This window comes from Microtus oregoni, unplaced genomic scaffold (genome assembly GCF_018167655.1).
Source record: "Microtus oregoni isolate MIOR12 unplaced genomic scaffold, Mior012 000016F_ref0000370, whole genome shotgun sequence".
Lineage (NCBI taxonomy): Eukaryota > Metazoa > Chordata > Mammalia > Rodentia > Cricetidae > Microtus > Microtus oregoni.
Window position 1 is genome coordinate 5,928,371 of NW_024543075.1, and position 25,479 is coordinate 5,953,849.

At 50.1% G+C, this 25,479-nt stretch overlaps 1 protein-coding gene across 1 annotated transcript in view; it reads left to right on the forward strand.

The window, feature by feature from the left end:
* The window catches only part of Stk32c (serine/threonine kinase 32C), an 85,383-nt gene that overhangs the window by 22,726 nt on the left and 37,178 nt on the right, over positions 1 to 25,479 (forward strand). The window lies entirely within an intron of this gene.

Consider the following 25,479-nt stretch of genomic DNA (forward strand, 5'->3'; position numbering starts at 1 on the left):
CTCCATGTGCACAGGTGGCCGGTTGGGAGCTTGTCTGACCACAGCCCTCACTAGAGAGTCAGCTCCCATAGAGTGTACTCCAGGGAGTGTGTTCAAATCCACCCCTTGCTGGCCCAGGTTTCTCTGGTAGGTCTGTGATGACCACTGAGTGGAACCCAGCTGATCACAGTGGTACTTTCCTCGCTGGTGTTCCAGGGCTTTTGTGGATCCCTGAGTCAAAACCAAAGGTTCTTCAAGTGTTCTACAAAGTTCATGTTTTCACGATAGGAACAAACAGATCTGGGAACTTCCCGTAAATGGGAGCAGCCTCTATCTGACAGACATTTACTCCAGGAAAGAGTTTATTTTCTAGCTGCAGAGCAAGTTCAGAACCAGCCTGGGCAAGTTGACAAGACCCTTTTTCAAAGTGATCCCACTACAGTCAGGAACAAGACAAGGCTGTCCACTCTCTCCATACCTATTCAACATGGTTCTAGCTAGAGCAATAAGACAACAAAAGGAGACTAAAGGGATACAACTTGGAAAAGAAGAAGTCAAACTTTCGCTATTTGCAGATGATATGATAGTATACATAAGGGACCCCAAGAATTCTACGAGGAAACTCCTACAGCTGATAAACAGTTTCTGTAATGTGCTTGGATACAAGATCAACTAAAAAAAAATCAGTAGCCTTCCTATATATAAATGATAAAGATGCTGAGAAAGAAATCAGAGAGCCGGGAGGTGGTGGCGCACGCCTTTAATCCCAGCACTCGGGAGGCAGAGGTAGGCTGATCTCTGTGAGTTCGAGGCCAGCCTGGTCTATAAGAGCTAGCAAGACAGGAACCGAAAAAAAAAAACGAAAGAAAGAAAGAAAGAAATCAGAGAAACATCACCATTTACAGTGGCCACAAATAACATAGAATATCTTGGGGTATAACCAAAGAAGTGAAGGACCTGTTTGACAAGAACTCTAAGTCTTTGAAGAAGTTACGGAAGATATTAGAAAATGGAAAGATCTCCCATGCTCTTGGATAGGTAGGATTAACATAGTAAAAACAGCAATCCTACCAAAAACAATCTACAGATTCAGTGCAATTCCTATCAGAATCCCAGACCTTGAAAGAACAAGACCCTGTTTCAAAATGAACTTACAGAATAGGACTGGGGGTGTACCTCTAAGGCAGAAAGTTGCCCAGCTTGTAGGAGTTCCTAGGTTCAATCCCCAAGCCCATCAGAAAACAAAACCACAACAATAACAAAAAAATCATAAAACACCCAGTTTCTGAAGATGGTGTTTTCCAAATTGAGTATGTATGTTTATTCTTTTTTTTAAATTTATTTATTTGTTAAAGATTTCTGTCTCTTCCCCGCCGCCGCCTCCCATTTCCCTCCCCCTCCCCCAATCAAGTCCCCCTCCCTCGTCAGCCCAAAGAGCAATCAGGGTTCCCTGCCCTGTGGGAAGTCCAAGGACCACCCACCTCCATCCAGGTCTGAAAAAGTCTGGGATAAAACCGGACTCGCTGAACATAGCGGACAGTGAGGACTACTGAGAACTCAAGAACAATGGCAATGGGTTTTTTATCCTACTGCACATACTGGCTTTGTGGGAGCCTAGGCAGTTTGGATGTATGTTTATTCTTAATTTTTTTCTTAAAAACATCTGCAGTTGTTGGTTCAGGACTACAGTGACTGAGCTATATATAAGTGGCTATTTTTTTTCCAGTGGGGAGGGGTATAGGAAGGAAGGTAAGCTAGGGACAGTGGGGGCTGTTTCTGTACAAGGTCAGCAGGCTCCTGTTTTGTTAGAGACACTCCTTGGAGACATAAGAGAGCCAGAAGGCTCACACCCAGAGAAAGTTTCCTCATGTTCCAGCTCAGACACGGACATAATAGAGGCGAGCAGATGGGAAGTAAGGCTCTCACTATCTGTACACACATCGCATGCTTGCTTGTTCATGCGTGTGTCTTCACATGCATTCCTTTATGTGTCTTCTTATGTTTCTTCTCCTGTGTTTGAATACAGGGAGCCTCCAGTGCACATGAAGAGAGATACCCCATGAAACGTGTTTGAATTTCTATAAACAATTTATGTTGTCACTGTGTGATTTTTCTAATCAATGGGTTTAAAACGTAATAACATATGAAATAATAAAAACATAAAACATAATACTTTATTAATTCTTTGATAATTTAGCACATGGATACAGTTTATTTTGATAATATTCACCACCAGCTCCCATCTCTACCCCACCCCCACCCCAACTTCACATTCCTTAAAAACATAGATTTTTTTATTTTATTTTGTTTTTACAATTCACAAGACCAATTTGTGCTCCCTGTGTACTTGAGTGTAAGGCCTTCTGCTGGAGCATGGTCAACCTACCATGAGCCAAACTCCCCAAGAAGTTGCCTCTTCTGCCTTCAGCACCTGTCAGCTATCCATAGCTCCTCAGCTGTTGGTGGAGTCTGGGAAGCCCCTCCCCTTTCATGCCAGTTCTTGTGCAGGTCTGTGCGATGTACCCCATTCAGTCTCTCCTCGCCCCTTTATATTTAGTTTTTCTTGTTTTTTTCATGTTATACTGTACATACATGTACATTTACACACACATTATTGGCTTGATAGTACATATAAAAGAGAACATGTGTTCTGTCTGCTTGTATGTTTGTGAACCATGTATGTTCAGTGCTTGAGGAGGCCAGAAAAGGGTCTTGGATTCCCTGGAACTAGAAGTATAGGTGATTGTGAGCTTCCCAGTGTGGGTGCTAGGAGCTAAACTCTGGTCCTCGGAAAGAGCAGTATATGCTTCTCGTAACTGCCGAGCCATCTCTTAAGCCTAAATCTACTTCACTTTAAATGCTGTGTTTCATTTTAGGGCTCTATCTCAGGAAAGTAACTACCCAGAAGGGCCCCAGAGCCACTCTGCACTTGTTAGCTGTGAGTATTGCTCTCCGACCCAGGGAGCTAAGATGATTTTGAGGTTGTGAGTTTGTCTACAATGTTATCTTAGTCTTTGGTCACTGATAACATACCACCATGGTGTGTGGGTGACTGATAACATACCACCATGGTTTGTGGGTGACTGATAACTACCACTATGGTCTGTGGGTGGTCCGTGCAGGCTGTGAGCACTGTTTCATTTGGTAACTGTCTCCTTGGTATTTCAACTGCGTCAAAGCTGGAGACAAGCTAGAATGTGGGCTCCTACCTGACGTGGCTTTTGTAGATTGGTCCCCAGCATCTTCGCTTTCTCTGCTGGGCTTTTTTTCTTGTCAATTGTACAGGTTTGCCACACTGTAAGAGAATTGCTCCTATATATTGTACTTATGCAAACACTTTTGCCCACCTCATAGTATTTTTCTTTTCTTTTTGTTTGTTTATTTAATCTTATTTAGGTTTTTCTGAGACAAGGTTTCTCTGTGTAGCCCTGGCTCGCCCTGTGTAGACTGGCTTCAGACCCCCAGAGATCTGCTTGCCTGGCTCGCCCTGTGTAGACTGGCTTCAGACCCCCAGAGATCTGCCTGCCTCTGCCACCTGAATGCTGGGATTAAAGGTGTGTACCGCCACTACTTTGTCTGTTTGTTTATGGGGAGTAGAGATAAATTTGGCTTATGGTTTTGGAAGCTGGGAAGCCCAAGAGCTCAGCTCTGTGCCCGTCTATGGGTGGGGCCTCTTGGCACATCCTCGCATGGCTGCAATGGCTGAAGGCACTGCGTGGTAAGACTGTGCTCCCATTGGTGGTGCTATGAGTTGCAGCATGGGATGGATCTTTCTCTAGTCAGAAGTGTTAGGTTTTAGGTACTTCCAGGTATCCATCCATCTAAAATCCAGGGTTTTCCCGTTTGGCTTCTGGGGTTTACTTTTTGCTAAGAAAGCCTTGTCTTGCCACAAAGCTCTTCAGGTAAACTCACCACTTCTCATGGCCATAGAATACTTGCAGTTCCCCCCACCCCACCCCGTGTGTGTATGAATTTTGCTGCATGTGCAGCTTGTCTTGTCATTGGGAAGGAGGTGCAAATCCAGCTTCCTTCAGCTTTTCCTCTCTGATGTAGAGTGCCGCCTTTGTCACCCGCTACACTGAATCCCCAGTATTCTGGATCTTTCTGGACTCTGCAGGACTGATGACCTGCCTCCTCTTGCTCCGTAGTGACCTCTTGGTCCTCTATCTCCTTTGAATACACAGTTGGAAGCCAAGTCATGGACCGTGTCTGCGAGGAGGAGTGGATGGAGAGGGGACTCTAAGGGCTCTGTGTCTAGGGTCTGTGTCTGGGGAGTTAGTATCCATCATGACCACCCCTGCTTGGCCCTGGAGGACCAGGAGGATCTCAGAGGCTCTGCTTCTACAGGACAATTGGCAGAGACAAGGCTGGCCCTGAGATGCTGGTTTGGTGTGTTGGAGCACTGGATAAGTAACCCATTGCTTGAAGCATGAAGGTAATGTGATCCAGCCCAAGTTAGGGCCAAAAAAAAAAAAAAAAAAAAAAAGACCTCTGCAGTCTTGGGGACGCAAACTGTGGGGACTGTAGGTCAGAAGATGATTTAACTGTAGCTGCCTGTGGGACTTGGAGATGCGGTGCTGAGGCTGGAGTCAGGCAGGCTTCCTATTCAGGAGGGCTGGAGAGACAGCACGGCACAACCCAAAGGTCCAGAACCGTAGCTGTGGCCCCAACCATCCTGCCTGAACAGATGGGGCTGGAGCTGGTTTTGTGGCATCACTGTGCTGGGGTCTGGAGGCCTAAGCGCTGGTGTCCGCACTGGCCTCTGAAGTGTCTTTCAGGGAAGACCCCCAGACCTGGCTACCCTTGTCCAAGCATCACAGAGTTCCTGGCTGCTCTTGTCCTACTATCACAGGCTTCTGTGTCTGGCCAAGACCCTCATCCTGGAAACCACAGGCTCAAGCTGACTCCTAGCTCTGGGATGGCTTTGACTCTTATTTTTGGAAACATCAAAGAGAACAGAAGTCTTATGCTCTGTGTAGAAATAATGCCTTTCCTTAATTCAATTCAGTTGGTTAAAAATAGGTATGCCCCTTTCCAGGGCAATAATCCCATCTCCTGAGCTGGAGGAGGAGAGAGGGAAGGAGCTGGCACAGGGGGTGGAGGGGGCACCAGTGGCTGTTCACTTGGAGAGGGAGCTGGAACATAGCTGTGGCCTTGAGTCTTTAGAGCTATTAGACCCTGTGGTTTCTGGTCAGTAGGAGATGAATTGGCCAGGCCAGGATAACTGGGGCTGTCAGGGCTGGGTGGATGCTGTGTTTGCTCTTGATATCCAGGGATGTATGGGCCAGACCAGGTTAATAGATGGCACTGAGAACAATACACTCTGTGTTTGCTAGGCAGACAAGGAGGGGTGGACCAGGCCAGGATGACTGAGATCGTCAGGAATAGCTGGACTCTTTTCTTTGCTGTGGACATATCGGGAAGCATCAGGCCAGACAAGGGCAGAGAGGAATCCTTGAGATTGAAGGTATTTGTATTTTAAAGGCATTTAGACACATATAAACCGCAACTGTGCCTTGTGGATGGGTATATTGGCATTTGTGGATACTATCAGGACCCCACGGAAACACCTTGTAACTAGTTTGAGGTGGTCATACTGACCTGGCTTCTATACTTCAAGGAAGCGTGCCTAAGCGGAATGAGGCAGAGAACCAATGGGAGACCAGTGTGATTTTAGAGGAAGTTGGTGGGGTTTGGGGCTTGCAGGGTTTTCCCATGGCTAAGATTCAGAAAAAGGGGCTTGCCTTTCATCACCAATCCCTGGCGTTGAGGAACCTGGTTTCCTTCCATGGGCAGATGAGAGAGTTCTTCTTCCCTCTCCCACCCCACCCCACCCCCTCTTCTTCCCTTGTCAAGCCTTGCTATATAATGGTCTCTGGACAATGTTGTATTTGTCTCTGTGGAGCCCAGTATCTTAGATTCCGTTTGCTGTGCTGTAGGACCATGTGGAGAGTGTGAGGGCCTGAAAGGGCAGCATGGTCCTGGGAGACAGTGGGTATGTGGAGAAGGATAGGCACCCCCCCCCCCCAACCGCCACGGTAGTCTGGGCTGAGGCCCGGGAAAGCTGGGGTGGAATTGGCACAGGGGAGGGTAAACTGGTCTCACCCTCTGAAGTGTGCATTTTGGCCCTGTATGTGGTGGAGGTTTGTGGTATATTTCTTACAGTCCCTGTCATGACTGTCTCCCTTTTTGTTGTCTCTCTCTTAAAGGTGGGGTGTTTTCCCAATAGTGGGAGAAAGATGGGATGAGGTTCTTTTTAAAGGACCGCTGGCCCTGCGGTGGTGGCACACATCTTTAATCCCAGCACTCAGGAGGCAGAGGCAGGTGGGTGTCTGTGAGTTTGAGGCCAGCCTGGTCTACAGAGCTGGTGCCAGAACAGGCTCCAAAGCTACAGAGAAACCCTGTATTGGAAGAAAAAAAAACCCAAAAAACCCCAAAAAGGACCCCTGGATATGACCCAGTTCCATTCTAATTTTCTTGAGCCTGAACTCAGGTGACCTGGAGCCTGAGATGTCCTATAATCTGAGGTGCCATTGAACTGGGCTGTCTCTGAAAGGCACGTGGACAGGCTAGTACTTGGAGGTTTGATGCCTGTGAGGATATGCTGGGCAAGGGTCAGGGTAGGGTCTGCGATCAATCCTATTAGATTTCAAACCTTGGGTAAATGTCAGCTCTTTGATTTAGCTTCCACAGCCGAGTGAAAGGCTTTATCAACACACATTTCCTGCAAAAATAAATAACCATGTGATTTGTTAATCTTCAAATATCGACTTTCCGTCAGAGCATATACAAAGAAAAAAAAAGTCTGAAATAAAACCATATATTTACCATGAGGTAGAATTTAAAATAGCAACTTTTCCTCCTCAGTAGTGATATGTCACTTCTGCTGAGCCCATTTGATGTGGGGCTGATATTCGACTAAGACCCTAGGTGCCCTCCTCTGGGTGGAATCAGGACATGGCTGTCAGCTGCCTTCCAGGCTGGACAAGATCAATGTACTGATCAGGTGGTGAGGGCCATTCTCTTTCCACAGGCTTTGGGGGAATGCTCTTGCTTGTTTCCGTAGCTTTTGGAGGCTCCGTTCTTTGTGGGCTGTGACTTATGGCCTCTTCATTTATCCTCAAAGTCAGCAGTGCTGCATCTTTGCAGAGCCATCACATCCTTTTCCCCGGGAGCATCACCCCTCCTCCCCCCGCATCATTCATACAAAGACACTGTGATTATTTCTATCCCAGCAGGATAATCCAAGGTCCTTATCCTCTCTCAAGATCCTTCACTTTGTCACATCGGCAAAGTCCCCCTTGCCGTGGAAGGTGACTCACTCACAGGCTCCAGGGATTGGGGCCTGGAGAGCTTCTGCAGATCATTCAGCCAAGCCCATGCTGAGCATGGCAGCCTCCTTCGGGTCTCATGACCATGGGTGCTACTCTTAGTCAGCAGGGGGGCAATGAGGCCAGGATGAGGGATCCGCTGGCAGATTCCTGTGTGGTTGCCAGGAAATGTGACCATGGGTGGGGAGGCCTGCTGGCAGATACCAGAGAGTGGGGGTGTGGAGCTGAGTTACAGTGCAGGCCTTGGGGGATGGGCCTGGCTCAGGAGAACAACAGCAGGTCACATTCAGGAGAGACCACCTTCAGATGCCAGCTCCCATGGTCTTGCCTAGATTTTCCCCACTATTAACTCTGTGGCTTGGAGGCGGTAACCATTGTAATTAGGATTTGTGATCCCATAGGAGAAAGCGGATGGAGGGGAGCCTGGGCGACTCCACCTTTTCAGCATGAGGTAGGGGTTCAGAAGGCTCCTCTTGAATGTGAAACAGAACAGCCCGAGGTCTGTCTTGTGAGCCAGACTGGGGGTGGGGTGGGTGAGGCCATCTACTGCCTGCCGGCCTAGTGAGCAGCCTTCATCAACTGGCTGGCTGTGGCTCAGCAGCCAGCCCAGGGAGGAGGTGGTGGCTCTAGACAGAGCGGGGATGGTGATAAGTAGTTGTGAGCCCCATGCTCTCCCTCAGCAGCAGACTGGAATGGGATGGAGCCTCAGGTCTCCAGGGAAGACCTGACTGAGCTAGATGCATCTTCATTCCATATCCCCTGTGGCTCAGACCAGACTTGTGTCCGGAGCTGTGTCCAGACTTTGGAAAGGATATATGTGTTGGTGAGGCCTGAAGCAAAACCAACCCACTCAGAGACCTCTGTGCCCCGCTGAACGTGCAGTACATGTGTGTACACACACACACATATGCATGTGCACACACAGAGATGGGCACAGAACTGCACCCTCAGACTCGTGCATGACACACAGATGCAGTATGTACATGCATACACGGACAGAGTTGCACTCACTGGCACATGCATACATGTATGATCTGAGGTGTGTCTAAGAACTCTAGTGAACTCTATACACAGACATCTCCCATTATAGCCAGTCTTCCGGGGGTTCCTGAGACAGACCAACAACCATACTAAGTACTCGACTTCTAAAGGGGGAGCGTGGTTCCCAGGGGGCTCATTCTGCACTTCTGAGCCCGGGGCAGAGGACTGAGGTGGTGTGGGGATGGGTAGGGAGAGCTTCTAGGTCACCATAGGCCCAGCCTTGGGTTGTGGACATTGCTGTCCACTCAGATGGCCCAAGTTCTTGAAGTTCAAGGGAGTGGTGGAGATGGAGCTTTGGCTCTTTGGGGTCCTGTCCTCTGGTCCCCATCAACCCTTCCAGCCTCCGTTGCTATTCCAGCCAGGCCCAGATTGTCTTGGAAATTCTGCTGCTCTGACCCATGATAGCCCTGCTTCAGAGACTCTCCTTGTAACCCCTCCCATCTGCAGTATTCCTGCTTTCTGAGATTTTAGGGTCAATACCCTGCCACTTGGTCTTCCTCCCTCTTCACCCTGCACTGGCCCCCAACCACAACCCAGCCCTATTCAGATCAGCCCTGTGGTCTGCCTGTCTCACCTTCTTGTCTGGCTCTGATGCTCATCCAGGAGACTGATTTGGGTCTTGTTGGCACTGCCCATCAGTTGATTGTGAAGAGGTCATTCTAATTACCGAGGCCACTAAGGGTCATTTTCATCAGCAGCAAATGCTTTTCTAGAAATGGATTAAATACCTAGCAGTTCCCCATGAGACCCATAAATATGTCAGGAATTTTTTGAGTTGGAATAACATGTGCAGATCAGAATCACACATAGGCTGGGAAACCCCGGCGAGCGTGTGTCCCCTGAAGCTACTGAGCACAGAACTTCGTCGTCGTCCTGGAAAGTTCCCTCCTGTTCTCTTCCAGGCACTTCTCTCCCTCCAGTGACAAACACTGAGACCTCCCCCCCACCCCCCGTTCTTTGCTTTTATTTCCCTCTCTCATTCCATCTTTGAGAGTTTCTCAGTGTGTAGTCCAGGCTGGCCTTGAAGTCTCCATCCTCCTCTAACTCCGGGAGCCACCACTCTGTGAAGCTTGTCACATGGATTGGTGAATCTGTTCTTGTACAAATGGTACTGTGTAATGCATCCTTTTTACTTCAGCCTGGCTTCTGTCATTCGGGATTCATTGTTCGGTATCAGTAATATTAGTAACTCAGCAAGTCGTCAAGCGGTGTCTGTTGTATGAGTGCAGAAAGCAGGAGTCCCCTGAGCGCGTGTCCTGTGACCACACCCTGTGGTTTCTGGCACTTGGCCGTCAGCGTGCCTCATTTCTCTTGGGCTGATGTCCAGCAATGAAATTCCTGAGCTGTTCAGCCAGTATATGCTTGATTTTCTAAGAAACTGTGCCACTTTTACACGGTGACTGCAGCCTGTCACACCCTGTTAAAATGCATGGTCCCAGTGATGCCCTGAGTTGCTCATACATGTGGCATGGGTTTCGCTGCTGCGGTAGGAGCAGGACTATGTGGTTGGGGTCTAGTTGGCATCCTTGATGAATAACCAAGGCCAATGTCTTTTCTCTTGTCTTGGGTCTTTTGTTGTTCCTCTTATTTGAGTTTTTTGCTTGCTTTTAATCCCTGTTTGCTGATGTGTTTGCTGTTGGGGGCTGAACCTCACTTCGAGCCTCAGTAAGAAGGAACTGCGTTAGCCTGGGTAATGTCCTAAGGACTACTCAGAGGCTGGCTGATGCCAAATTTCAGATAAGCTGCACTCTCTACTGGTTCAGGCTCTGGCAGGTTCTCCCAGATGCAGGGAATGTCCCCAGCCTCCTTCAGGCTCATATGCTGCCCATTATCTCAATGAATAACCATGGTGGTCTAGAAGCCATCAGACCAGGGAGCTGGGCTCTGGAGAACTGGGCTATACTGGAAGAAAGGGGGTAGAGGGGGTTGGCATATGGGAGGGCAGCCACAGGATCTAGCCCCATACTCTGGTGTTCCCCACCCCCCAGGGCTGTGATCGTGGAAATACAGTTACAAGGCCATGGTCACAGTGCCCAGTGCCTCCCTTGTTGCTCTGATGCAGAGGTGCACCAAACAGTTGTGACTGCATCCCTGCATTCAAGTATTTTCTTGAAACTTGGCTGAGTATAAATACAGTATAAGTACAGGCTTGATAAGCAGGGCTCAGATTCTGATTTAGCGCAGTTTTAATGCCTTTAGCAAAAGAAAAAAAAGTCAGAATAAAGCTGCTTTAACTGTTCATGGTTAATCTTTGTCCTGCCTCTACCTCCTAACTAGGGTAACCAGCTTGCAAAAAGAGAAGGTCATATGTACCCTGATGGCTTTGGGGTCATGGATCTCTCTTGGATATGTTCGTTCACTGTCCCTGGATTAAATAGTACCCCGTGACCACCGCTAGTTCATAAAAGCAGGGCACAGGTTGAAGCTTGGTCTAGGTCCTCTAGGAGAGCAGCACTGTGGACCTGAATGGCTTCTGACAGTACCTGCCATTAGAGTGTTTGTGTAGCAGCACTGTCCCCTTTAGTGTTGTGGTTTCCCAGATAAGAAGTGAGAACCAGGCCCCCATGTCCACACTTAGGATAGTGCCCTGACTAGTTGGAGGGTCAGGGCCCAGGGGTTTGTGGTAGCACCCATTCTTGTCTCCCATAGGGGCTAACGGAGGCTGGGTAAGTGGACTTCACACTGGCCATGGCTTGGCTGTGAGCCCCACTAAGGGCAGCCTTTACGATTCCCTACTAAGCAATCTTCACATGCCCTGTTCTCTTTTGAGCTGGCTGTCCTCGCACAGACAGTCATTGCTCTAAGCAATGTCTGAGTCCTTTTGAGTGGGACTTGGTGTATCCCTCTGGATCTGAAGAAGTCCCAGGGGGAGTGGCTACGTTTGAATAGTGCAGGACAAGCAGTTACTTAGGGGAGGGTGTTGGTACAGGGACCACAAGCCTTGCGATCACTCTTGAGCACCAGGGTTTTATCTGGACTTTCTTTTCCTTGGGCCAAACTCAGTGCTGTTTGTGTTTGTGATGTGCTTACTGCAGCCTTGGTGATACATGGCTTCCATCAGGAGCCCACATGGAAGACTCAGTATTATCAGGGAACTGTAGGAGCCAGTCCCCAATGACCAGCTATGTGTGTTAAGGAAGGTTGAAAGCATGCCCCTCCCCCCAATTAGTATGACTTGCTCATCAGGGTACATGTCCCAGAAAAACTGTAATTCATGGGGACCTATAGCCCCAACTGAGAGACTTCTGGGTACTTTCTTGACATATGAGTTATCTTACCCTGTTTTGTCCTGGAAAGGAGAAAAGAAGCCAGTGTCCTCACCTGACCGAGGGTCTGGAGGATGGGGGCACAGGGCAGAGAGTCTTTACCTGGGTCCGGATCGCTTTCCCAGGTTGAGGCCTAGGGAGAAGAGGGTCAAAGTAGCACTCACAAAGAAGTCCACAGCACTGTAGGGACATCACCTGCGGCTCAGGCTGGCTGCTGGCAGTCCCTCTGGAGTGAGCTTCCCACGGTGCAACCGTTTGCTGGGATTCAGGCAAGCATATATACTAAAAACTTACACACATGTACCACCGAGTACACATACATGTGTATGCACATGCAGGCAGTCACAGCACAATATGCAGAAACAAAAGTGTTTGACACACATACATTTATATACAGATACACGTGACATAACCACATGTAAGCACACTTGCACGGGCATATATTCCAACATACACACTGTGCGCATGTACACACACAATATAACCCTTAACATAAACATGCAGACATGTGTTTGATACAAATATACACACATGAATATGCAGGCACACACAACAACCCATGCCAGAATACTCAAATGTGCACATACAAGCAAACACCTGTGTATGTGTTATGTACACATGAGCACAAATTCCCTGGTCTCACCTGTCAGACAGCCTGAGTCATTGCTGCCCTGGTACTCTTGGCATCTGTTTGCCAATGGGTCCAGCCCTGCTCCTGGCACTGGGATCCTGGATCTCCCCTTATAGTTTGTGCTCTCACATTCTCCTAGTGTGGCCACACCCACAGGAACCCTGAGTCCCCCCAGAAGTGCCTGACTCCCTTCTAAGTTAGCTGTGGGGCAGCCCATCCCCCTCCTCTAGGAAGCCTTCTCTAACTCTTCCAAATGGCTCCAGGAACCACATTCCGTTCCTGGGTGCTGGCCAGCATCCGTGTAGTGCCACCGCATCAATAAGTGCTGGTACTGCCCCAGTGGCTCAGATCCTGAGGCCCGTCCCACAGAGTTCTCTCACATTCCAGAGAGTCACCAGGGCATGCTGGGCAAGGTGGGGTCTGCCCCGGTGGACTAGAATCTCAGTCATGATTTTACATTTTGAAAAGAAGCCCTCAGAACCATTTGTCTCCAAATAGGAATGGTTTCTGGTTAAATGTGTAATGATGGGTTTGGGAGATGGCAGCCTTGCTGATTGCCCACAATTGCCAGAGCAGCCAGCTCGGCAGGCAGGTAGTGGTGGGTAGTGTGGTAGTTTGAATGTAATTGGCCCCTATAATCTCATAGGGAGTGGCACTATCAGGAGGTGTGGCCTTGTTGGAGGAAGTTTATCACTTATGTGGGGGTGGGCTTTGAGGTCTCTCTTGCTCAAGTTTCTCTTCGTGTGACTATCAGTTGACTTCCTGCTGCCTTCTGGTTCAAGATGTAGCTAGCACCATGTCTGCCTGTATATCATCATGCTCCCTTCCATGATGATAATGGACCATAAGCGAGCTACCCCAATTAAATGTTTTCTTTATAAGAGTTGCCATGCTCATAGTGTTTCATATTTCACAGCAATAAAAACCCAAACTAAGACAGGTTAGTATAGACTCTGTTGTGTAGATTTTAGTGGTAGCTCTAATGAAAATTTATATTGGAAAAAAAAGCAAGATGAACAGGATAAATATCAAAATGTAAATTTTGAGGAGAAAAGAGTACCAGGAAGTAGAATAGAGCTAAATCCTGTGTTCAAGGAGATAAATGGATAAAGAAATGGAATAAAGGGAGTGGTGACCTCAGGGAAAGACCCCACTCAGCTAAGTTTCCTACTTATGAATAGGAACTAAGAAAAACTTAGGGCTGGACATGGTGGGACACACCTTTAATCCCAGTACTGGGAAAGCAGAAGCTGTCTGGTTTCTGAGTTTGAGGCCAGCCTGGTCTACAAAGCAAGTTTCAGGACAGCCAAGCTTAGGCAGCGAAGGACAGAAAGCTGGTGAAGATGTAGTTGAACAAGAGGGCCATGTTCCAGCACCAGGAAGCAGCAGAACTTGGCAGTGTTGGCTATATGGTTCTGGCTTTAGAATTAAGGATAGAAGAAAGGGGTTTTGAAATTTGCCTCCATGACTAAAGAAAGAAACTGAGACAGGCCTGTGTCAGGGGTGTCCCTGAATGGAGGCCTAGTAGAGAGGCCATTGTGTGAAGCTGTGAAGTTGAAGCCTGGATTGCCTTGGAGAAGCCAAGATGTTAGAGATGCCAGAGTCATGGGATACCTGTCAAAGAGAGCTATTAACAGGGAGTAGAACCAGCCCAAGAGAAAAAAGTGTGTTGTAGTCAACAAAGCTGAAAGGATTTGGAGAGCTGAAGAGTGTTTTGACACCAGACATGGAGATGCAGAGTTTGGAGTTCGCCCAGCTGGTTTTTAGTCATACTTTGGTCCAATATTTCCTTCCTATGCTCCCTTCCCTATGGTTTGGAATGGTAATGTAAGTCCTATGCCATTATATGTTGGAAATATATGATCTGCTTTTTTATTTGATTTTTACAGGCAATTGCAGTTTAGAGATTATATGGAATCTCAGAAGAGACTTTGAACTTTGGACTTTAAAAAAATTTTGAGATTGTGATAGACTATGGGGACTTTTGAAGTTGTACTAAATGCATTTTGTGTTATGATATTGTTACAAGCTTATGGGGGTCAGGGAGTGGAATGAAGTAGTTTGAATGTCATTGGCCCCCATAATCTCATAGAGAGTGTCACCATTAGAAATTGTGACTTTGTGGGAGTGGGTATGGCCTTGTTGGAGGACATGTGTCACTGTGGGGGTGGGCTTTGAGGTTTCCTATGCTACGGATACCACCCAGTGTGACAGGCATTTCTTGTTGCCTACAAAGTGTAGGACTCTCAGCTACTCCAGCACCACATCTGCCTGCACACTGCTGTGCTCTCAATTGTAATAATAATGGACTGAATCTATGAAACTGTAAGCAAGCCCCCTCAATTATTTTCCTCATGAGTTGCTGTGGTCATGGTGTCTCTTCTCAGTACTGAAAACCCTAAGACAGGTAGGGACAGTGCCTCTTAAGAAATCTGCCTGGGGAGGAGATCACCGCTTGACAGTCTTCTTAGGACATGTTTGTTCAGTGAGTTCAGAGCCTGGGGATGAGATAGGAGTCTTCCGACTCTGTGTGTGTGTGTGTTTGTGTAACCCCAGGGAGAGGCAGGGCCCTGCAGCCCTTCCCCACATGACTCTGGCACCCAGAAGCATCAGCTGTCACTGCAAGTGAAAGTCCCTCTGAGAGGAGGAGTTCTCTGCTTGGCAGTCTCTGAGCCCTCGCCAAGTTTGCTTCCCTTCAGCAATTCCAGGGGGCTTTCGTCCACGCTCACGTGCTGTTGGGGGTCAGACAGTGCTCTGACGGTGGCCATGTCTAAATCTACAGAAGCTATGACTGTCACCTTACATAACAAAGAGCACTTTGCAAATGTGTCTTGAGGCTAGGAGGTTGCCATGCAATACCAGGGTGGGCCCTTCGTGCAAACCAGCTGCCCTCATGACAGGAGGCAGGAGGGCAACAGGGCTGGGAGCTGTGAGAGCAGAGACAGAGATTGGGAGAGACTAACTAGAGGAAAGTCGGTTGCTGGCTGGGAAGGGAAGAGGAGCTGCAGAGGGTGCAATCCCTCTAGAAACCGAGAGCAAGAAAGGATTCTTCACTGGAGCCCCAGGAAGATGGGCTGTCCTCGTCCTCATGGCCATTGTCACAAACATTTATATCTCACAGTGTGGTCAGTGGGAGGTCTAAGATGAAGACATTGGCAGATTTATTATCTGCTGAGGTCCGCTTCTTGGTTCATGAATGGTGTCTTTTCTGCCATGTTCTCACTTGGTGGACATGGCAGAGAGTTTTTTGGAGCTTCCTTTATTAGGCCCCCAAGGGATGAGGCATCCTTAGGCCCTGACACCTCTGAAGGATCCCACTATTCAGTACCATCACCCTGAGGAAAGGTTCTACTTATGTAGCTGGGCAGACCCATCCTCTCTGCCTGTTAGCACTTGGATTTCAGCTCAGCAAGACCCCCAAGACTTCAGTCCTCGGATGTGCAATGTGTACTCTGTTGAGCCACATGTGGTCACTGGCTAGTGTTCATAGGGAATGAGGAAGCCCAGGGACCCAACAGAAGGGTTCCTCTTGACCGTGTCTCTGGGTATGGATACCCTAGTAGGAGAGCCGGGAGACTGTGCACCCTCAGCAGAAAGCCAGGCAGAGGTGGAAAGAACCACACAGATTGGTATGGGTAGGTCCACAGCTGTGAAGGGGAACAGACTCCAGGAGGCACATGTGATGGAGGGGTCCTGGGTAAGGTCTGAGGATCTGAGCAGACTCCTGGTGTTCTGGAGTAAAACTGGGACACTAAGGGTGGCTTAGGGAAGGGACGTCTGGCAGGGGGGAAGTAAGGGTGTACCCAGGGGTCCTCAGGCTCTGGACCTGTCTGGCCTCAGGACTTGCTCTTCTGTTCTGTCACACGTGTGTACCTTAAATGTTTCCTGTCTTGTTTAAAACCAGCCGAAGAACCAATGTGAATCGGAGAGTGTGTGACTTTGTTGGCTGTGCCCAGGCAAGAGAATCCCAGCATTCAACTTGGCTACTGTGTCCCAATGTCCCCAACACAGGAAGTTATGTAAGCTGAGCGGTAATAGAGTCTTGTCAAATTCAGCAGTGTCTATCTTTTGGGATTCTGTTGGGCAGAGCCAGAAAAATCAGATAAAATGGTGCAATCCCTCCACATGCCATAGACTTTCCCCAAGTACCCAAGAGGATGTTGCCTGGGTTTCAGGATCCCAGCTATTCTTCCCTTTGGTCCCAAGTCTGGGGTTCAGAGCTGACTCTGTTGTGTGAAGTTTAGCCTGCTCAGTCTTTATGTTCTCAGTTCATGGCTGATATTTTCATGGTACTGGATAGGACTTCTCAAGGCCAGCCATGTTTGGGGTTGAGCAGCTGAGGCTCAACATCCAGCAGTTGCTGAGGTCAGATTTGGGAGCATCACCTTGGGGATGGAGGGGTATGTTTCTTTAGCAGATGCCTCTCCTGGTCCCTTCCTGTTCCTGCAGGGTGGGAACTTGAAGCACAATTTCAAATTCCCTGTTGCAGGCCGGACATAAGTGACCAGTGGGAAATGAGACCACCCAGGCTTCTGGACTGGGTAGAGAGCAGATAGAGTCTGTGTGTATATTGGGCGGGTGTGAATGTCGTGGGTGTGAAATCATATGACTTTGTGTGAAAATGTGAGTGTGCCTATGCCAGTGTGCGTAAGATGAATGTGTGAGCGTGGGGGGTGGGAGTTGTGCTCTGAGTGTGTAAGACTGTGCCTTATGTTCTGGGCCCTGGGTTATAATGGGTACGAGTGTGAGGAGACAGCCTCATGTTGCTCTGATGTGTGTACAGACACGGATGCTCATGAATGCTCCAGACTCCTCCCACACTGCACTTTGCCCGTTGCCTTAGCAACTTTCTGAGCTCTGGCAAGCCCCTGTCTTGCTGAAGGATGTAGGAAATGCATCCTGCTGAGTCTTGGATGCTTCCTTTATGGTCAACCCTCCAGGAGGAGGAGATGGGGAGGGGATGGGAGTGGGAAGTGGGGCAGGACCTGTCAAAGCACGGGGAGATGAAGTCCAGATGTGGGGCTGCCTGGTCTTGCATTTCTGAGGACTGTAGCCTGCTCCCCGGGTGCCTCCTAACTTCACTGATACCCTGGGAATTGATGGAAAATTGCCTTAGGTCAAGTGAGCCTGGCCACCTCCTCCTTGGAGTTGCCCCATGATCATGAGACCAAGGCTGCATTCAGGCAGAACCTTTGGCTCTTGTTGAGTGTAGGGCTACTCAGACCACAAGGTGAGCTATGGTCCTTCCTCTCAAATGAGAAAGCAGAGAAGGGTATGTTCCGAACAAAGTATCTGTAATTGCAGTGTGTGGAGGGGCCCAGTACCACCATTGACTCATCTGTGTAGGCTGTCCTATGGTCAGGGCACTCTAGGAGGGAGGAGGCTGCATAGGTTGTGGGCTTTATTAAGGGGCTGTCTTGGGGTGGCTCTGCTCTGGCTGTGACCTGGTTTGTCCCCAGGAACCCCTCTGCTTCCTGAGCCCAAAGGGTGGAGATGACTGGTCCCTCTGTGTCATGGCAGCAATGTCCAACTCTGGCATCTCCTGGTTCAGCCCTGCGGGCCATCAAGGAGGCGATGGCTGTCCCGATGCCCTGAGGAGATCTCAGGCAGTGAGTTCTGTCCCTGGGCCAGTGTGGAGGTACTAGCAGGTTGGTATTTTCCTACCATTTATTGTTAACATTTTTAGAAGAAAACTCTTTGGTGATAAAATATGGCTTAGTCTCACTCCTAGTCTGGGTGTGGGATGAGATTCCAGTGTGTCGAAGTAAGTATATCTAGGGGCCATGGCTTTGGGGTTCACAGCAAGCACTCAGATGTATGGCCATGTACCCTAGCCTGTGTCGGTAGGGCAGAGACATAAACATCAGGGGACACCGAGTGGCTTCTTTTGAGAATCTGTGCACACTGTGTGGATAGGGACTGGCAACTGGGACTCAAGATGCACAGGGTACCACGTCAGAGCCCCAACTTTTGTCCCTGCAGGGTGTGGAGGAATGATAGAGAAAGCTTTCAACCCGTCACTCATGGGCCAAGGTGTGCGTGGGGGGCAGTACCATTCCTGCGATTAGCAGGCCAAGAAAAAAGGGCACAAAAGTGTCTCTTGTCCTCAGTGCACAGCCCTGGGCAGCAGGGCACCAGTTGCTCCCCCTGTGCCCTTCATTCCAGGAAAGAGGAGGCTGCGGGGAAAGTGCTGTTGACAGTCGGGGAAGGTGTTTTCGCCTCTCTGGAAGTGTTAATGTGTGAGAGAAAGATGTGAGTTCACGCCTGTCTGGTTGCGGAAGCCCTGCTGCACTAGGCAGCTGCTGGCACCACTTTGGATGTTCTCCCTCCCCCATCGCTGTGCAGTGAGTGTCTGCAGGTGTGCTGGAGAGGAGGCGGTGGGCACAAGACTGTGCATGACCTGCGGCTGGGCTTTGCTTCCTACTGTAGTCCTGGGGTCTACATAGCTGGGCCGCCATTCCCATTCCCTAGGAGGAGCAGGGGAATCAAAGTGCTGGTGGCAGCTTTTCCCCTGCAAGACACTTGCTTGCCAGAGTGTTCGGGCAGTTGCTAGCTCAGGTCCTGACTAATTTCAGAAGCAGCAGAGCTAAGCACAGGTGGATGGCTTCCCTGGGTTCTGTGGGCCTTGCTATGCGTGGCCTTCACTGCACGGTGGTCAGTCGTGGGACCTCAGCCTCTTCTGTATCACAGATTGCCCAGTAGGTGCGGCTCCCCCATATGTGAAGCGGTCTAGAAGTGCCGAGGTCCTCCCCAGGTCTACAACTGGGAGTCCAGTACCTATTGCCTCTGGCAGCCAGGCTAGTGCCTCTTCCTAGGGCGCCTCTGTCTTCTTCTGGGGGGCGCTGGTGTCCTGAAACCTGGCAGAGCTGCAGCAGAGGTCCAGAGCCTGCAGTGGCCAGTGGAAGGGCAGCTTTGGGTAGAGTCCTTTAAGCCTTGGTCTGGTTACATGCCCCACCTCCATCCTCCATGCTTCCTACATTAAAAAAAAAAACAATAATAATAAGTCCCTCGTGAGGCCATCCTAGGTTTCTCTCAGGCTGGCCTGTCTGCTTCATACATTCACGCAAGGCTAATACATTCCGGGTACCACTTCTGGAGAGCTGCCTAATGTTCTAGGCCCTTGGCTGGACTCTTGCTGCAGAAACCACTGCTGTACTCCAGCCCCCACCCCAGCAGGTGGGAGGCACATGCTCTTCAAACCAGGGGTTCATATCTGCTGGGGAGAGGGGCTCCTGTGTCCTGAAAGGATCAGGATGGCTCACAGTGGAGGGAGCTCCAGAGAGAGTAGAGTCAAGGTGTGGACAGCCGCGAGCAGTGAGGGCTACAGAGAGTGTGCGTGGCTGTGATCAACTTGGGGACGAGAGGAACTTGGGGCAGCAGGTGAGTTCATAGTTCTGGGATCCTGTGAGACAGCTGGACCCAAATCCTTCTGGTCCTTTGGGAGAGGAGCCTGGATAAAACACCCCATTCGATCCTGCCTTCCCAGTTCAGAGATCTGAAGGATGGAGGCTCCAGGCAAGTTTGGGGTCTCTGACTCCCCAAACACCTGAGTGCAGGAGGTGGTGGAGGCCCAAGTCTAGTGGTGACTGAAGCCAGCTATGGTGCTAAAAGCAGGGGTGCTTAACTGGATCTCAGTGTTAAGTCATGGCCAGGGAAAGCAAAGCCTACACACACACACACACACACACACACACACACACACACACACACGTCACAGCATGTCCTGTGTCCATTGACTGAGTCTAACAGGGTAGGTTCTTGCCTAATGGGGTACTAATGGACCTGGGGCTTCCCAAGTTTGTCCCTAGTGGTTCTAAGGGTGTTGATCACTTGAGCGGTTAGCAAAAGTCAGACTTTGGACAATAGGATTCCCCTGGGTAATCTTAGGGGAAGCACTGCTGCCCACAACTGTGGGAGAACCCCATGTTCCGACCATTGTGGGGTAGGCTCTCTGCCCATCCTAGGCAGCTTCCCCGCAGGCCCCAGGAACTGAGCTGTGGCTGGCCAGAGCCATTGTATTGATCCGGCTGCTGCCCTAATCATTAATTTATGGAAGTTTCCGGTGCAGTCTGGGGGATGTCAAAATGGAACGCGGGAACAGGATTCCAGATTGGCTCAGGTGGCAGGGCTAGGGTGGGCAGAGCAGTCTGGGAAGCCATTACCAGGAGCATTTACTGTAAAAAAAAAGGTGGGGGATGGGCCAGGTCACTTGCCCCCATGGAGACTAGAGGCGGGGTGCACCAGGTCTCCTGGCTGTTGGCATAATCCTGGCTATAGGAAGCCAGTATTGTTTTGATCCTGGCTATAGGAAGCCAGGATTGTTCTGGGATTCAGGGTCCCTTGGGACCTCAGCTTTATCTCAGCTACTTCTGAATCCTGTGTCTGCTGCAAGAAAACGCAGGAAGAGGCCTTTGCTCCAGTCCCAGGGCTGGAGACAAAGACTAGCGGAAGATACAAATGCGGAGCTATGAGCGGGGTGGGGGGGGTGGGGGGGGTGGGGGGTGGGGGGTGGGGGGGGGTGGGGGGACACAGACCTCAGTCAGCTTCTGAGAGAAGGCTTGAAGGTGAGCAGCAGATGGCCAGGCAGAAGCAGGCTCTCAGAAGCAGTTCCCAGTTGGGGGCACAGGGCTACTGCTTGTAGGCAGTAGCATAGGCCACAAGTTTGTGGCCCTAGAGGGCGGCAGCCCTGCTCTGCCTGAGCTGTGAGTGAGCAAGTACGTTCACTGTTACCTACATCTTTAATACTTTGAACTGAGGAGTCCAGCATCAGAGCCACAACACACATCTACTTCCCAGCCCCTTGCACCTGCATTTTTCCCCTTGGGGCCAGAGACATCTTCGGGCTGAGGAAAGGTTGCCTGAGGTCAAGTCAGAGAACATTCTTCTTTGTCACTCCTTATAATACCCAATTTCCTTTGCTACCTAGCTGGTCTGCCGCACTCAGCTTCCTCATGTAGGAAAAGAAAGGGCAGCTGTCACAGTCTTGAGCAGCTCTGAGGGCCACTCCTGGGTACCGTCTGTACCATGTTGGTGGCTTATTGCAGGGCCGAGTTGGGCTGCCTGACTCTTCGTTGGTTCCTACCAAGGGAAGAGATTGTAATCCCAGGTAGCCCACGATCCTGGGCCATGAACACATTTCATAGAGGTCACAGGACTATACTGAACCAGGCCTTTAGTCATTTGGGGTGGAAGATTTTCCTCATGAGAGTCTTCCTGGGTTGTGGACTATATGGCCAATTCACCTTATAACCTGAAATCCTTTATGGTCACTTCAGAGAGTTTCACCTTCATGTTCAGCTGTCCCGTGGGTGAGAGAGACTCTGTCGGAGGGTGCTGAGGTCAAAAGGCTCTCATAGGTGGCCAGGAGAGGCAGTCTGTACCAAGAAAGGTTCCCAGCCTCAGAGCCATTGGAGGCTGTGGGCAGCACCCCTCAGCCCTGGCTTTTCTCTGTCCAGCACTTAACTTCCTGGGCCCGTCCTGGATTTGGATAGGGCTCTCTAGAGACTTCTCTGGGCTGTGGAGAGCGAGCATAGCTGCTCCTCCAGGCCTGTGGGGGAGGCCTTCAGGCTGTGCATTGATTGTGTCACCGATAACAATAGCATGACTCATGGTGCAGCCGCTGGTCTATTTTTACTTTCCCAGGGACCATCTTCCCTCTGCCTTCCTCACAGGGGCATGCCTTTGTCTGCTTTAACATAGAACCTAGTGACTTAGCGCTTCCCCATTGCTTTCCTGTTTGGGAGCACTGCTTCTATGCCCACCACAGTCCGTGCGCTGAACCTAGTGACAGACCTGAGGAGCCACGTAGAAGAGGGGAGGAGGCCTGACCCTGTCAACTGTAGGCAGGGTGTTTGTTTGGAGGAGAGGCACATTCAAATAGGATTGTATGCAACTGTATACGAATCTCTTGTTTTTTGGCTTTCTCTTGACTGTTTTTAGCTGACATATGGCCTTGATATTGTCATCAGAATGATTGCCCCCCTCGGCCTCTTCCAGCCACCCTTGATTTGCTTGCCGCAACAGGACCAACAGGTGACATTCCTTACGTGATCCAAAGGTGCCGAGGACACGTGTGTGTAGAAACACCTGCTCAGGCTGCTCAGTCAGAGCATCCGGCAGTCGCAGGGAAACCAGACGGGGGAAAGGCAGTGCCGACTGTCATTCCTATGGTGTGTGTTTCTCACCCAGCCAAGCCTCAGTATCGAAGGGGGCACTCAGAATCCTAGTCAGATGCTACCCAGGGAGAACACGTGACCGGATGTTCTCTGAGTTGCTGGCTTGGGATGCTGAGATACCCTGTCTTTTCCTGTTGGTTTGGTTTAGTAGTTGGGACCCCAGACGATGACTTGAACAGCACTCTCGATGGCTCCCTGATACCTCACCTGGTGCCTCGTCCTAGAGAAAAAGGCTGCAGAGCTATAGGTACAAGAGAGGTGACCTGTCCCCGTATAGCAATGACTGCTTCCAGCCACACTCTGCAAAATGAAAGCGTTCCTCAAAGAATAAATATTTTAAAAACGCTTGATTTTTGAAATATTTATCTGCCCTGGGAAGAGTCTGTGCACATGCTCTTCAGTATGTTGTACGATGGAAGAGCATCTGGGGGCTCGGAGCTCTGAGCTGGGCCATTTCCTTGCCTTGCAAATTTGAATTCAAGCAGGAGATGTGGATGTGTAAGAAGGACCTGTAGGGAATTGAACTAGTGTTTTCTTCTACCTGCTTGAGGATTTACAAGGTGTTTAACACTGGGCAGGGGGCAGGGATCTCGCCTCGCCTTTGTACAACAACTAGTGCTGGAGTTAGGCAAACTGTCCTGATCAGCCCTCCCCTGGCTCGCTCTTCTGCCCAGGGTCATCCTCAGAGCGTCCCTGTGGTGACCTTGTAAAAACAGGCCTTCTGTACCCCCTTTCCTTGCATTGCCCCCCACTTATTTGTTTGTCTAGAGTGTTTTCTTCCACAGCAAAATTTTCTTTGTGTCTCCCCAAAGATTTTTCCCTGTACAGGCCACGTTAATTTCCAACGCTGGGGAACTCCCATGGCAGCCACATCTCTGTGTGTTTTTATGAATTGGTTACGGAATGAATGTGCCTATGAGGTTAGGAGGGTTGCGTACTGAAACCTGAAGCCACCTGGCACCTGCATCTTCTCAGGACTGCAGCCAGCAGTGCTTGCCTGTCTCCCACACCCACTGCAGGAGCTGGCAGGTGAGATCCCCATGGGCCCTCGGTGTAGGAGCAAACCAAGGATCCAAGGAGATGGGCACACTGCGGGCTCCTCCAGAGCTATTCCGGCCCATCGCAGGGAGCTGGGGGCTGCTGAGAGCCACAGACAAGCCAGCGTCCAAACCACAGCTCTCGCTGTGCATTCCTTGGCTCTGTCGCTCAGCAGACCCTGCCAGTTCTTCTCTAGGAGCCTGGAGTCTTTTCTGGTGTTTGTCTCTTTGTTTGGAGATCGGGTCTCACTATGTATTATGGCTGGCCTGAATGCAACGTTTAGACCAGGCTGGCCTTGAACTCATAGAGATCCACCTGCCTCTGCCTTCCAAGTGCTGGGGTTAAAAGCAGGTGCCATTATATCCAGCCTTCCTAGGAGGCTTCCTTCCCACAAACCTGGATGGTGACTTCGACTGGGCAGGTGTCTGAGCATGGAACGGGACAGCTGCTAGGAGACTCGCACATGCCTCTGACTGTTATTTAATGTATTTTATTTCTCATCCTTTTTCTCCAGTAAAGGCTAAACTCAGAACATTATACCTAGGCTCTGCAAAAGCTAGTTGTCTTGGCTGAATTTCTGTGTGAACTCACAGCTTTCAGGCTGACGCTTGATGCCCTGCATTGTGCTGGCTTCTGAGGACATCCCAGTGAGCTTCCCTAACTTGTTTCTCAAGTGGTGTTGGGCTGGACTCTGGCTACCAATGGCGCTAGAATAGAGCCCAACAGACTTCATGCTACATTCTGAAGGTGGGCATGGGGGGCATACTTCTTATCAACTGTTGGGAGTGGGCAAGGCTGCCTAACTTGGGTGCCTGAGTGTGCTAGGTTTCTTGTGCAGCTGTAGGAGACCAGGGACTCTAGGTAACAGCAGCTGCATCAGAGTTCTGGTTGGGAGGCAGAGGGACCCTGGTCCAAAGATTGCTGGCAGAGCCTATCTCCAGAAGCCGTAATATGGCTGGCCCAGGCCTCTTCTCCTCCTTCATCAAGGTGCAGACCTTATTTTAAAACCCAAGGTCAGCGCCTTATCTCCACTCCCAGCCCTGCTGATCCTGCACCTGACCCCAGATCCCTTCCCCCACCCCTGCTCATTTCGTTTTGGAACTCTGCATAACACCTCATTATCGGGCAGTACTAGTGTGTTTGTCACGGATGAACATAAACTGCAAGGTGTGGAAAGACTCTGGAGTGGCTGCAGCATAGGGCACCCTCACCTCGCTTCGTAGCTCCGAGCACAGCCGGGTCTATGGGACAGCCTAGGGCTTAAGAGAAGAGCAAGGTCTGTGTGAGCCTCTGCTGGATGGGGTCTGCACGGTCCCACTTCACCCACCATGCACTCACCACCCTCTCGCTTTATCCTTTTAGTTTTGTCCTTGCCACGTGGCTAGGCTCGTACAACCAGGCTTTCTTCCTCTCCCGGCTGGTAGATGCAGTGGCTTACAGGAACCAGCAACCATTGCTTTCCTGCTCATAGGAGGGGCAGAGGGGCTGGCTGCCACCCACCCTGCTGTGATTGCTTTCTCTCTGCAGTGTGCAGTTTTCTCAAAAACAAAACCCAAAACAAAAAACGACCGAACAAGCTGAGGTCTCCAGCAGGTGGTCCCAAACGAGGCAGCCCTGGGTCAGTGGACACTGGCCTGGTATGTGGTGTCTGGTACTGCACAGGCTTGGAGGAGGTGACTGTGTTGTCATCTGTGAAGAGTGGACCCATTCCCTAGGGCCTTCCTGCCCTTGTTGCCAGTCCAGCTGCTGGCACCCTGTCCACTTCATCTTGCCCCCCAACCAACCCAGTTTCTACTTAGGCCTGTACCAATCAGGTTCCTGGACTGGGGCAGCAGCCGAGTACCTGTCTTACACACATAAGCTAGAATGGGAGTCCCACTCGGCCCCAAATCTCCAGTGGGGTGGGGGAGGAAGTGGTTATGAAGCGAATTAGTAACACCACCAGCCATGGGCAGTCAGGGTTTCCCCAGAGTTAAGTGTCTGTGCAGCTAGGCTGAACGCCCTGGGTGGACCCTCCA